Source organism: Aulonocara sp. 'chitande type north' Nkhata Bay, linkage group LG3 (assembly GCF_057382095.1).
Source record: "Aulonocara sp. 'chitande type north' Nkhata Bay isolate Kocher_YH1m ecotype deep benthic linkage group LG3, A_spYH_male_GT1.1, whole genome shotgun sequence".
Classification (NCBI taxonomy): Eukaryota; Metazoa; Chordata; class Actinopteri; order Cichliformes; family Cichlidae; genus Aulonocara; species Aulonocara sp. 'chitande type north' Nkhata Bay.
The window spans coordinates 13,496,729-13,508,999 of record NC_141346.1 but is presented as its reverse complement, the minus strand read 5'-3'; the positions used below and the strand labels follow the sequence as shown (position 1 = coordinate 13,508,999).

Below are 12,271 nucleotides of genomic sequence, written 5' to 3'. Positions count from 1 at the left end.
AGGGGAGAAACAACGGGACCAGGCCCTGTGTCAGCCTTCTCTCCCCCTTTTTTTGTTTTTTCTCGCCATATAATCAACTCATGACCGCCAAGTTGACAGGACAACACAGGTGTTAAAATTCTTAAGATCATGTTTAAAAGCCCAAAAAAGGAATTTTCTTTCATTCAGTAATCACTTGTATTAATCAATCAGCAGAAAACATGTCACAATTTGAATCTTTTTACCACTAAATTTGTTGTGTCATCACTGGTTGGTCAGACCAGTGTCTTTTTTTTTAAGTTAAGTTGTTGTCCTGCAACCCAGAGAGTTTATTTGTTAGTAGTGGATAAACTTTATCATTTAACAACAGGTGTATGTTAAATTTTGCTGTTTTAATCTTGCTGGAAAATCTTCACGTGTTCATGAATGTAAGCTGTTTCTTCATTGCGTGTATGTGCGTTTGTAGGTGGGTTAATTTAACTTTTTTCTCAAACAAGGCATTTCTCTAACACGTGCCTTTCTTATTCATTTCTCTGGTTGTGTGTGTGTTTTTATTTTGTTTCCCACATTGTGATTTCCCACCTTAAATAACAGCATTCCATGTCTTCAGCCAGGAGTCAGAGCTTTCTTGTGAGATTTAAGGGACACATGGTGCCAATAACAATTCAGTCAAAAACTTGCCTGAAACCATCCTCCAGCCTCGCTGCACTCAGCCACGAGGAGAACAACCTCTAAGAGCGACCAGAGCCACTAACCAGGTTATGAACACAACCCCCGGGTTAAGCCCTCCAGGGATAACATCTCTAGGGGTCCTCCAGGTGCCCTAAGCCCGTCCCAACTCCACATCAACCACAATAGCTAAGGCGGGACCAAACCACGAACCCCTACCCCCGCTAGGTGATGGAGCCGATCAAAGGAGCCCAGATGGATTGATCTAATGTGGTGGCAGAGGCTGTATCGAGACTAATGTGATCTATTAGATGGTTTCTATATTGGCTAGAATTAAGATTATATTTATTTTTCCAGTTCATGAGGATTGTTTTCTTGGCGATGCATAGGGCAGTAAAAACCATGTAGACTGTATTAGTTTCTGTAGTGACCTCATCCAATTTGCCCAACAAGCATACTAAAGGGGAGGTTGGAATTTTACATTTCAGACACTTTGATAAGTCTTCACATATCTCGCACCAAAACTTCTGAACTGGTGGACAGAACCAAAGAGCGTGAATGTAATTGTCTGGTGTATTGTCTTGACAGTGTGAGCAGTTGTTGGTAGACGTAAAGCCCATCTTGAACATCCGATGACCTGTATAGTGCACTCTATGTAGTATTTTGTATTGTATTATTTGCAGACTGGGATTTTTAATCAATTTAAAGGTTTTTAAGCAAATCTGAGACCAGAAGTTTTGGTCTAAACTGACTGATAAATCTGCTTCCCACTTTGCAATAGGAAGGGATATTGATTCATCTAATTTAGAAAGTGTTCTGTATATTTTAGATAATAATTTGGGGGATTTAAGAGTAAGGAAATGTGCCGCACTTGGTGGTGTTTGTAATTCAACTTGACTGAGGTTAAATTTCTTTTTTATTATGGATTTAATTTGTTGATATTCTAAAAATCTTTTCTTGTTGATCCCATATTGTGCAACTAGTCTGTCAAATGGAATAAATTCTGTTCCCTCTAACATATGTTCTAAGTATTTAATTCCTTTACAACTCCATTCTGGGAAATTAATCATATTACTGTTTTGTAATATGTCAGGGTTGTTCCAGATAGGTGTACGTTTGCATGGGATTAATGAAGACTCCGTTATTTTTAGAAACTCCCACCATGCTGTCAGAGAAAAGCTGATGTTGATGCTTTTAAAGCATTCATGTCTTTTGATGTTTGAGCTAATAAATGGTAGGTCTGAAAGACACTTTTTTGCCTGTGTCCTCTTTGCTTTGGCTGCTTGGTCCCTCACAGTCTGTAAGGACAGCAAACCCCCCTGTCTACAGCCCTGCATGTGTGACTCCTGTGATTAAAGCATCTATCTTTCAGCCTAATGAGTGAACCGTCAGCTCGTTCAAACACACGTTAAAGTCCGTTTGGTTCGACACCACCGAACAGAGGCAGCAATTTAACATAGCTAACATTAACAGTGCAGTGAATCCTGGTTGTGCCGTGATATTCAGGACTGCAAACCGAGCAGCATTCACTGACTTTCAGCTTGTTGTGTTTGTGAATATATGATTTACTTTAATTATCCATAATATCATCATATTCTCTGTAAGATTAAGATCAACTTTTGAACAGTGTCTATTTTAAAGTCAAGGCTTTAAAACCAAGTTAACGCAGAAAGTACAAACATCACTAATGTCACATAACTTTGCCGACATGTGGCCAACAATAGTGATGGCCCACTTGAACCTGAGGCTCCGGTGTGTGTGTCAGAAAAAACAACACATTGCTTCAGAAGGACTGTGTCAAGGCTTGATTCGTATGGCCAGAGGAAGGTGATCAGTGACGTTCGAATCTTCATTTAGAAAGGAACTGATTCAGTGGTTTATGAGGAAGTCAATCGTGGGATTTATGGAGTGTTTTGATGGTGAGAGACAGCAAACCACTGATTACTCTATAAAGAGATATGGAGCCAGCGAGGAAGATACTGTCACTGCGTTGATTGATACTGTCACTGGGATCAAACTAAAGGAGTGTTCACAAGAAATCATCAGTAGGGATGGGTATCAAAAACCGGTTCTTGTTGAGAACCGGTTCCCACTGTTTCAATTCCTTGGAATTGTTTGCCATTTTTCCAAACGATTCCCTTATCGATTCCAATCGCCCCAAATGACGTCACCACGTTGCGGAGCGTCATTTACCTGGCAGGCAACTGTCATGGTCCTGGGTCTTTTGACCCAGCGTTTTGAGTTTGAGTTTATTTTGTTCATTAGGTTATCTAAGTTCATTTCGTTATTAGACTCCTTGTGTTTTCTTCCCCTGTATTTAAGCTTCCCCTCACCCTTGGTGTTTCATGCTGCGTGTCTTATGTTATCAAGTTTGTATTATTATGCCTAAGTGTTTCTAGTTCTTATTATTTCCCCCTCGTGTTTCCAACTATGTTAAGTCTCCCCTGCTCTTCATGTGTTTCATGTCTGTGTCTTACATTGTGAAGTTCGGGTTGTCATGTCTACGTCTCATTATGTTTCCTGTTTTATTGTGAAGAGGTCTGGTGTTTCTGTGTTCATCGTGTTCAGTTTTACTCTTCCCCTGTGGCGTTGTTATGTTCATGTTGATCTACTGTGCCTTTCTGTTCCATGTTTCAGATCCCTATGTTCTGTCTCCCCCAGTCTGTCAAGTTCACATGTCTAGAGTTCCGTCAGTGTGTTTCCTGTTTTACTTTCACAGTCTGTTCTATGTTAATGTTTCTAGTTTTGTTTCCCTTGCCTCGTCCTGCTTAATTACTCTCAGCTGTGCTCTCCTCCTGTGGCTCATTCCCCCTCGTTATCCCTCAGTGTATTTAAGCCCCATGTTTCTCTTTGTCAGTGTTGCGTCCTTCTGTCACAATACGGCTGTGTGCAGGCAAGAGTAGGACCCAAACGCAAACTCACAGAGTCAAAAGGTAAACTCAAAAAACACAGCTTTATTGCTGGCGTGGAGTGGGACACGAAAAACAATACAAAATAAAATAAACTAAACTAAACTGGGAAAACTAAAGCACAAGGAGCCTGTTCTGCCTTTTATAACTTAAATCGGATATTATAGTTGTACGCTGCCCTAGAGCTCCCTCTAGTGGCTGTTTTGTAATATGGGTTCGGTTACTTTGGGAAAGGAAAAAATGAGAACGTGAAGAAGAAATAAAAGATGGCGGAAAGTGATACCGTAATGTTATCGTTCTAAGCTGATACGGACCTTAAAATGTTGTTGCCTTGGACAAGATATGTCTGTAAGTATGAATGTCGATAAAATAACTATTATCTTTTGTTTTGTGTAAAAATGGCACAATAATTTGTACATTTGAAAGTTTTATCTTGTTAGCTTGCAGTAAGAGTGTAACAAGCTAGTTCACAATGTTAGTTAGCTAATACAGTATTTTGTATTTTCAGTTTTACGATGGTCAAAGAGAAGGCAATGGTCAGAGGCCATTCTTCAATAAATCAGCGCAACAAGGAAAATAAGTCTGGTTATTGGAGCATCGTTATCTCGCTGTCTAGCTGGTGAAACTAAGAGACTCAGGGCGAGGACAGCATAGTAAAAAGACATTAGCGCAGCGGGCACAACCACGAGGAGCTATTTTCAGCACATCAGTTATGAGTCTACGGTCAGGAAAGCAATATCAACTGGATCTTCCAGAAGAGGAAGAAACACCAGACCAAAGAGAAACAAAACAAGTGCACAACGCAGAGGATATGGAGAACAAGGATAATGCAAGCAACGCAGACACACAGGCGGAGTCTAGACGCTCGCATACATCCAAGCGTTCATCCACAAGTTCTGCAGCACTTAAAGCACGAGCAAAAGCAGAGGCTGCACGTGCACAGCTGGCGTATTCAGAAAGAGAAGCAGCTATAATGAAACAAAAAACTGAACTTGAGGCTAATTTACATGTTTTGAGCTGTCAAAAGGCTGTTGCAGTTGCAGAAGCAGAGGTTGCAGTTTATGAAGAAGAGGAGGAGGGACTCTCAAAAAGTGAACTGCGCTATCCATTGGTGGGACCACCCGCCAGTCCAAAACAACGCACAGCAGAGTATGTACAAAAACCCTCAGATATTTGCCTTGAAGGATTCAAATTAAAAGTAGATCCACTTGCCTGTCACAAAGCTGCACGTGAACAATGCGAAATGGCTATGAATGCAGATATAGACAATGACGGCTCACACAGTGCTCAAAAGGCTAATGTTAAAGTGGAACTCCAAACACAACAGAGAGAGAGACTGGATTCCCCCAAACCTTATCCGTACAACACTCTTCAAACATCAACAGAGACACAGGGTGTCCAGGATATTACAAGGTACCTGACACGGAGGGAAATGTTAAGTGCTGGACTTTTGCACTTTTTCAACCCCATTGTGGAAAAGTTACCATATGGACTGCAGGAAAAATGGATTGCAACAGGAGCAAAGTACAAAGAAGAACATAAAGTTGTTTTCCCCCCTTTCAGTGTCTTTTCAAAGTTTGTAAGACAACAAGCCAAAATAAGAAACGACCCAAGCTTTGTCATCACACCTCCTGCCGACACAAGCTTCAAGAAGGAGAAAAGCTTCAGAGGCAGTAACAGGCAAGTGATTAGTGTACACAAAACGGACATTCCTACAGACACTAGTTCACCTCAAAATAGTTATAGCAAGCCTATAGAAAGCCCTGACAAGGTATGCCCAATACATAAGAAGCCTCACCCTCTTAAAAGGTGCAAGAGTTTTAGAGCAAAGCCCATAGATGAGCGCAAGTCATTTTTAAAAGAGAACAGAATCTGTTTTAAATGCTGTGGCTCTACTCAACATTTAGCAAGGGACTGCAGGGCTCAAATAAAATGCATGGACTGTGGTAGCGACAGGCATTTAGCAGTGCTACATCCAGGTCCACCCCCTGCTCCAGCTGAGAGCTCTGGAGCTGATAAAGATGATGGCGGGGAGACACAGGATAGTGCAAATGCCTCAGTTGTTTCCAAATGCACAGAAGTCTGTGGTGATGCAGATAGCCCACATTCATGCTCAAAAATAAGTCCTGTGTATCCAGAAGGCGAAAAAGAACAGGCTAGAAAGATGTATGCAGTGCTTGATGAACAAAGTGTGAGTGTTCTCAAAACACATATTCTTCAGAATGGCCGTGCTTCTTACCTCTGCCCATGTCCTAACACGTTTCAAATCAAACACCAGTTAAACACCACACCTAACCCCAAAAAGGACAGGGGAAACACAAACACCAATCAACTGGGAGAAACTGTTTTTGACAGGACAAAAGATGATGACAAACCAGCACTGTCAGTAGAGGACAAAGACTTCATTGACATCATGGAGAAGGAGGTGTATCAAAATGAATGTAACAGCTGGGTGGCACCTTTGCCATTCCGCTCTCCAAGACCAGAGCTTCCGAGTAACAGAGAGCAAGCATTCAAGCGCCTCCAATCTCTCAGAAAGACACTGGACCGAAACCCTGAAATGAAAAGACAATATATCGAATTAATTCAAAACATGCTGGACAATGACCATGCAGAAGTCGCTCCACCTTTGGACTCAAACAAAGAACACTGGTACTTGCCATCCTTCGGTGTGTACCACCCACAAAAACCTAATCAGCTGAGAGTAGTCTTTGACTCAAGTGCAGAATTTGAAGGACAGTCCCTTAACAAAGTCTTATTAAGTGGACCCGACCTAAATAACACACTGCTGGGTGTCCTTGTGCGTTTTAGGAAAGAGCCTGTAGCATTTTCAGCTGATGTGCAACAAATGTTTTATTGTTTTGAAGTGAGAGAGGATCATAGGGATTATCTGAGATTCCTTTGGTATAAAGATAATGATCCTGACCAAGGTATTTGTGACTATAGAATGAGGGTTCATGTTTTTGGGAATAGCCCTTCCCCAGCTGTGGCTATTTATTGTATGAGGCGTGCTGCAGTCGAGGGAGAAGAAGAGCACGGACATGATGCAAAGCAGTTTGTAATGAGACATTTTTACGTTGATGATGGTCTCGCATCCACAGCAACAGTGGAAGAAGCTGTTGAGACACTCACAAGCACTCAAAAGATGCTGGCACAGTCAAACTTAAGGCTACATAAAATAGCCTCTAATGACCACAAAGTAGTGGAAGCGTTTCCTGCTGCCGAGAGAGCCAAGGATCTAAAAGACTTGGATTTAGAGTTGGACGACATACCCCTGCAAAGGAGCTTGGGGGTACTGTGGAATCTTAAAAAGGACTGTTTTACCTTTCACGTCACCACTGAACAAAAGCCGTTCACCAGGAGAGGTGTCTTGGCCACTGTTAACAGTGTGTATGACCCGCTGGGTTTCGTGTCACCCATCACAATGCAGGGAAAAGCTGTTCTCCGTGAATTGACCTCAGAGCAAAAGGACTGGGATGAATCACTTCCTGCAGAAAGAGAAGATGAATGGAGCAGATGGAGAAGCTCATTGAAGGATCTTGAGCGGCTTCAGATACCGAGGTGCTACTTCCCGTTCTCCCAGGCCATTGCTGTGAAAAAAGAACTGTGCATATTTTCAGATGCCTCCACCATGGCCATAGGAGCAGTGGCATATCTGAGAGCTATTGATGGTGAAGGTCAGTGGCACACAGGTTTCATCATGGGCAAGTCCAAAGTAGCCCCAAGACCCGCCCACACTGTTCCTAGATTGGAGTTATGTGCAGCAGTGTTAGCTGTAGAGATGTACGAACTCATTAGAGATGAGATTGACATTGAAGCAGACACTGTCAGATTTTTCACAGACAGTAAAATTGTTCTTGGTTACATACACAACAACACAAAGAGGTTCTACACTTACGTGGCTAACCGAGTGATTAGAATCAGAAAGACTACACATCCAGCACAGTGGTTTTACATAGCCACTAGTGACAATCCAGCAGACACAGCCACTAGACCAATTGCAGCTTCTGCATTGGCTTCTACAAACTGGTTTAGTGGTCCTTCCTTTTTGACACAACACGACATAGAGAAGTCTCACTGTGATAGTTTCACACTGATCGATCCTGACACAGATGCAGAGATCAGACCTGATATAACAAGTTTTGTTACCAAAGCCTCAGTAACACAGCTAGAGCCATGCCGTTTTGAAAGATTCTCTCATTGGATGAGATTGTGTCACACTATTGCATCACTAAAGCGTGTGGCAGTATCATTCAAGAAAACAAACACAGAAGGTAAAGGCTGGAAGTGTTTCAGTGAAACTAACACCACAGATGAAGTGTCTAAAGCAGCAAAGTTCATCATTCACACAGTACAAAGTGAAACGTTCAAAGAAGAGTACAGATGCATAAAAGAAAATCTGCCACTTCCAAAACAAAGCTGTCTTCAAAGGTTAAATCCAGTTATTGATGAAGATGGGCTCCTCAGACTAGGAGGTCGATTGGCACCTGCTAACCTAACAAAAGATGAGAAACATCCACTCATTATCCCAAATGCTCATCATATAGCCATCCTTCTTATTAGGTACTATCATGAGAAGGTAGCGCATCAGGGGCATCACCTAACAGAAGGGGCGCTCAGAGGTGCTGGATTTTGGATTATTGGCAGTAAACGGCTCGTCTCTTCTGTTATTTACAAGTGTGTTCTCTGTCGAAAGCTTCGAGGACGACTTCAGACCCAAAAGATGGCAGATTTACCTGTGGACAGGCTGACACCAATGCCACCGTTCACTAGTGTAGGACTGGATGTCTTTGGACCCTGGACGGTCACCACACGTCGCACCAGAGGAGGGAGTGCAGACAGTAAACGCTGGGCTGTGCTTTTCACCTGCATGTCCACGAGAGCTGTGCACATTGAGCTCATTGAAACAATGTCAACATCCAGCTTCATCAATGCGCTAAGGAGATTTTTCTGCATCCGTGGACCTGCTCAAATACTCAGATCTGATAGAGGTACAAATTTTGTTGGAGCATGCAATGAGTTGCAAATTGATCACAAGGACACAGAACTAAACTCATACCTGCAAGAGAAAGGATGCACATGGCTGTTTAATCCCCCACACTCGTCACACATGGGTGGCTCGTGGGAGAGACTTATTGGAGTAGCAAGGCGCATCCTAGATGGTATTCTGTTGAAGGCCGTACATGTCCAACTAACGCATGAAGTGTTAAGTACATTCATGGCAGAAGTAATGGCAATAATGAATGCAAGACCACTTGTACCAGTCTCAACAGATCCAGACAAACCAAACCTTCTCACTCCAGCAATGCTCCTTACACAAAAGGTCAATGCATTATCTGCACCAACAGGAAGCTTTGGACCGCCAGACCTCTACTCAAAGCAATGGAAGCAAGTACAGTGTTTGGCAGACTCTTTTTGGAAACAGTGGAAAAGTGAATATCTTTCAACACTACAGCAAAGGAGAAAATGAACTGATGATAAAAAAAACATAAAAGTTGGTGATGTTGTGTTATTGAAAGATGTTCTCGCACACAGAAACGACTGGTCCATGGGAAAAGTTGTAAGAACATTTGAGAGCAAGGACAATAAGGTTCGAAAAGCAGAAGTAAAGACTGTGAAAGATGGAAATGAAAAAGTGTTTTTGAGACCCATCACTGATATGGTTTTGCTTTTATCAAGTGATAAATAAGTGTTTGAAATAGCCCTAAACTGTTCAAAATGTTTATTAGAAAAGTTTGTTCTAGTGGCACAATTATATTGTACCAGGCGGGGAGTGTTCTGCCTTTTATAACTTAAATCGGATATTATAGTTGTAAGCTGCCCTAGAGCTCCCTCTAGTGGCTGCTTTGTAATATGGGTTCGGTTACTTTGGGAAAGGAAAAAATGAGAACGTGAAGAAGAAATAAAAGATGGCGGAAAGTGATACCGTAATGTTATCGTTCTAAGCTGATACGGACCTTAAAATGTTGTTGCCTTGGACAAGATATGTCTGTAAGTATGAATGTCGATAAAATAACTATTATCTTTTGTTTTGTGTAAAAATGGCACAATAATTTGTACATTTGAAAGTTTTATCTTGTTAGCTTGCAGTAAGAGTGTAACAAGCTAGTTCACAATGTTAGTTAGCTAATACAGTATTTTGTATTTTCAGTTTTACGATGGTCAAAGAGAAGGCAATGGTCAGAGGCCATTCTTCAATAAATCAGCGCAACAAGGAAAATAAGTCTGGTTATTGGAGCATCGTTATCTCGCTGTCTAGCTGAACACGATGAACACAGAAACACCAGACCTCTTCACAATAAAACAGGAAACATAATGAGACGTAGACATGACAACCCAAACTTCACAATGTAAGACACAGACATGAAACACATGAAGAGCAGGGGAGACTTAACATAGTTGGAAACACGAGGGGGAAATAATAAGAACTAGAAACACTTAGGCATAATAATACAAACTTGATAACATAAGACACGCAGCATGAAACACCAAGGGTGAGGGGAAGCTTAAATACAGGGGAAGAAAACACAAGGAGTCTAATAACCAAATGAACTTAGATAACCTAATGAACAAAATAAACTCAAACTCAAAACGCTGGGTCAAAAGACCCAGGACCATGACAGAAACACGACGCCTAAGCGGCTCAAATGCTCAAAAGTTTGGTTATACTTTACGAGAACGGATGACAACAGGGCAACTTGCAATACTTGCAAAGTAGACATTTCATTTAAGGGAGGAAACACTACGAATATGCAAAAGAATTTGCTCACAAAACGCGTGATAACCTTAAATGAATGTCATGCTTTAATTCTGCTCCTGACTCATGAATCTCAACCCAGCAGCAGCGGTAACGTTTGCATGTCCTCTCCCGTTAATGTGGCAGGTAAATAATCAACTAACAGTGCATATTATGTTAGCGTGATCTGCCTTATTACAAAACCTGCCATTACTGTGCATTTAGGTGACCATGATGAGAGAGACAGACAGAGTCTGTCTCAAGTGCTGGCAGTTCTCGCTGAAGTCTACCGGTAGCGTCTCCTTTCAAGCCAGGATAGACGAATGTCACCGAGCAGTGACTAAGTTTGTGGTCAAAGGCTTGCACCCATTTGCCACAGCAGATGCCCCCGATTTTCGGTAAGTGAATGTCTTTAATTGTAGGCAGGGACATTACTGGATATTCTTGTGTAATTGTAATTGTTGCTACAGATGAATATTTATTTTATTATTTTACATTTACAATTTCTTTTCCTGGGGACCCTGTGACACCCCATTGAAGAGCCGTAGGCTGTGGATCTCTTAAGATCTCACTGTTTTCGGAAACAAACTACTTGTTGTGAGACCAATTCTTTATTTTTCACACCAAACTATTTAATAAGGCAAACTTTACACAGAGTTAATCAAATATAACTAATGCTTTAACATTAACAGGATTTCATAACAAAAACTACAGATTCCATCTGAACTCTGTGGAGCCTGATCTCAAGTCCAACTCTGAAACCAGAAGAGGATCTTCCTCTCTCTTCAGAGTTATTGTGATCCAGTGGTTTCAGTCCTGCATGATCAGGCTGATGTCTGTCTCCACGTTGGTTGAGTGTGGAGTAAGTGCATATGAGAGCATGAGGGTGGGAATGGATGTTTGTATCTGTGTGTGCCTGTATGTCTGTGTCTATATGTCAGGTTGGGTATCAGACGCCACCTCTCTGGGGACATCTCAGGCCCTCCAAGGTTTGGAGGCCTCTCTCCCCCCACCACCACTTCCCCTGCCAATGGCGGACTCCCTCAGACATCGGTGCGTTGGTGGTTCTTTGTGTCTGGGGATGGGCGTCCAGGTACACACCGGCTCACTCCTTGGCGGCCGCTTATCGGGGCCTGGAGCCTGGGGCTCGCTCGGGCCACTTCGGAGGTGGGGTGCCCCCGGCCTCTCGGCCTGGGGCTCGGTCACTCAGGCACGGCTGGCTGCCGGCGGAGCTCACCGGCGCGTCACTGCAACTCCCCCTGGCTTCTGCTCCGCGGCTGCTGAGTGAGCCCTCATCTGGGACTCTCCTCAGCTCTTTCCGGGACAGTGGCGCAGCTGCCCCTCTGTTGGTCTTCCTTGGTCTCTTGTGTTCTGGGGGCCTCTGGATGTCTGGAGTTTTGATCTCCTCCATACCTGCTTCATGCCCTGGAGGACGGGGCTGTGGCCCCCCCACACTCCCTAGCAGATCATTACATGAAGGAACCTTTTAAAAAAACAAGCGCGTCCATGCTCACAGGTGTACACACGGGTGATCACACCCACAAACTACACCCCTTTTGGCTCCTACCTCAAAGCACACTGTGTTCTGTTGATCTTATGTGCTGCACAATAATGTTTAATATTTAGTATTTACTGTTATATTCCCATATATCATTGTGATGTTGTTTATTCTATTACTCTTGTTCTCTTCTGCTTGTTTTCTTTTTTCTTTCTCAGCAGGTGATCCAGGTGATTGATATATGCATTTTTTTTATTTTTTTTTCTTTCTGCCCGTTCTGTTGGTTTTTGTTTTTTGCCCTTCTCCCCCGTCCCTCTTCTCAGCTGTTTCTCTTTCCCTCTTTCTTTCTCCCCTTCTTTCCTCCAGTCAAGTCTGTCCCGTATTCAGCAAGTGAAAATAAAATAAACAATAAAAGGTGAATCAAATGGACCATTATGGCAAGGCTGGGATGGTCAATTTGGTAAAGTAAATCCGTTGGGC

The 12,271-nt window shown here is 42.6% G+C and overlaps 1 protein-coding gene across 1 annotated transcript in view; it reads left to right on the top strand.

The window, feature by feature from the left end:
- Positions 1–12,271, top strand: part of LOC147334038 (polymeric immunoglobulin receptor-like) — a 419,044-nt gene that overhangs the window by 61,932 nt on the left and 344,841 nt on the right. The gene's annotated exons all lie outside the window — the stretch shown is intronic.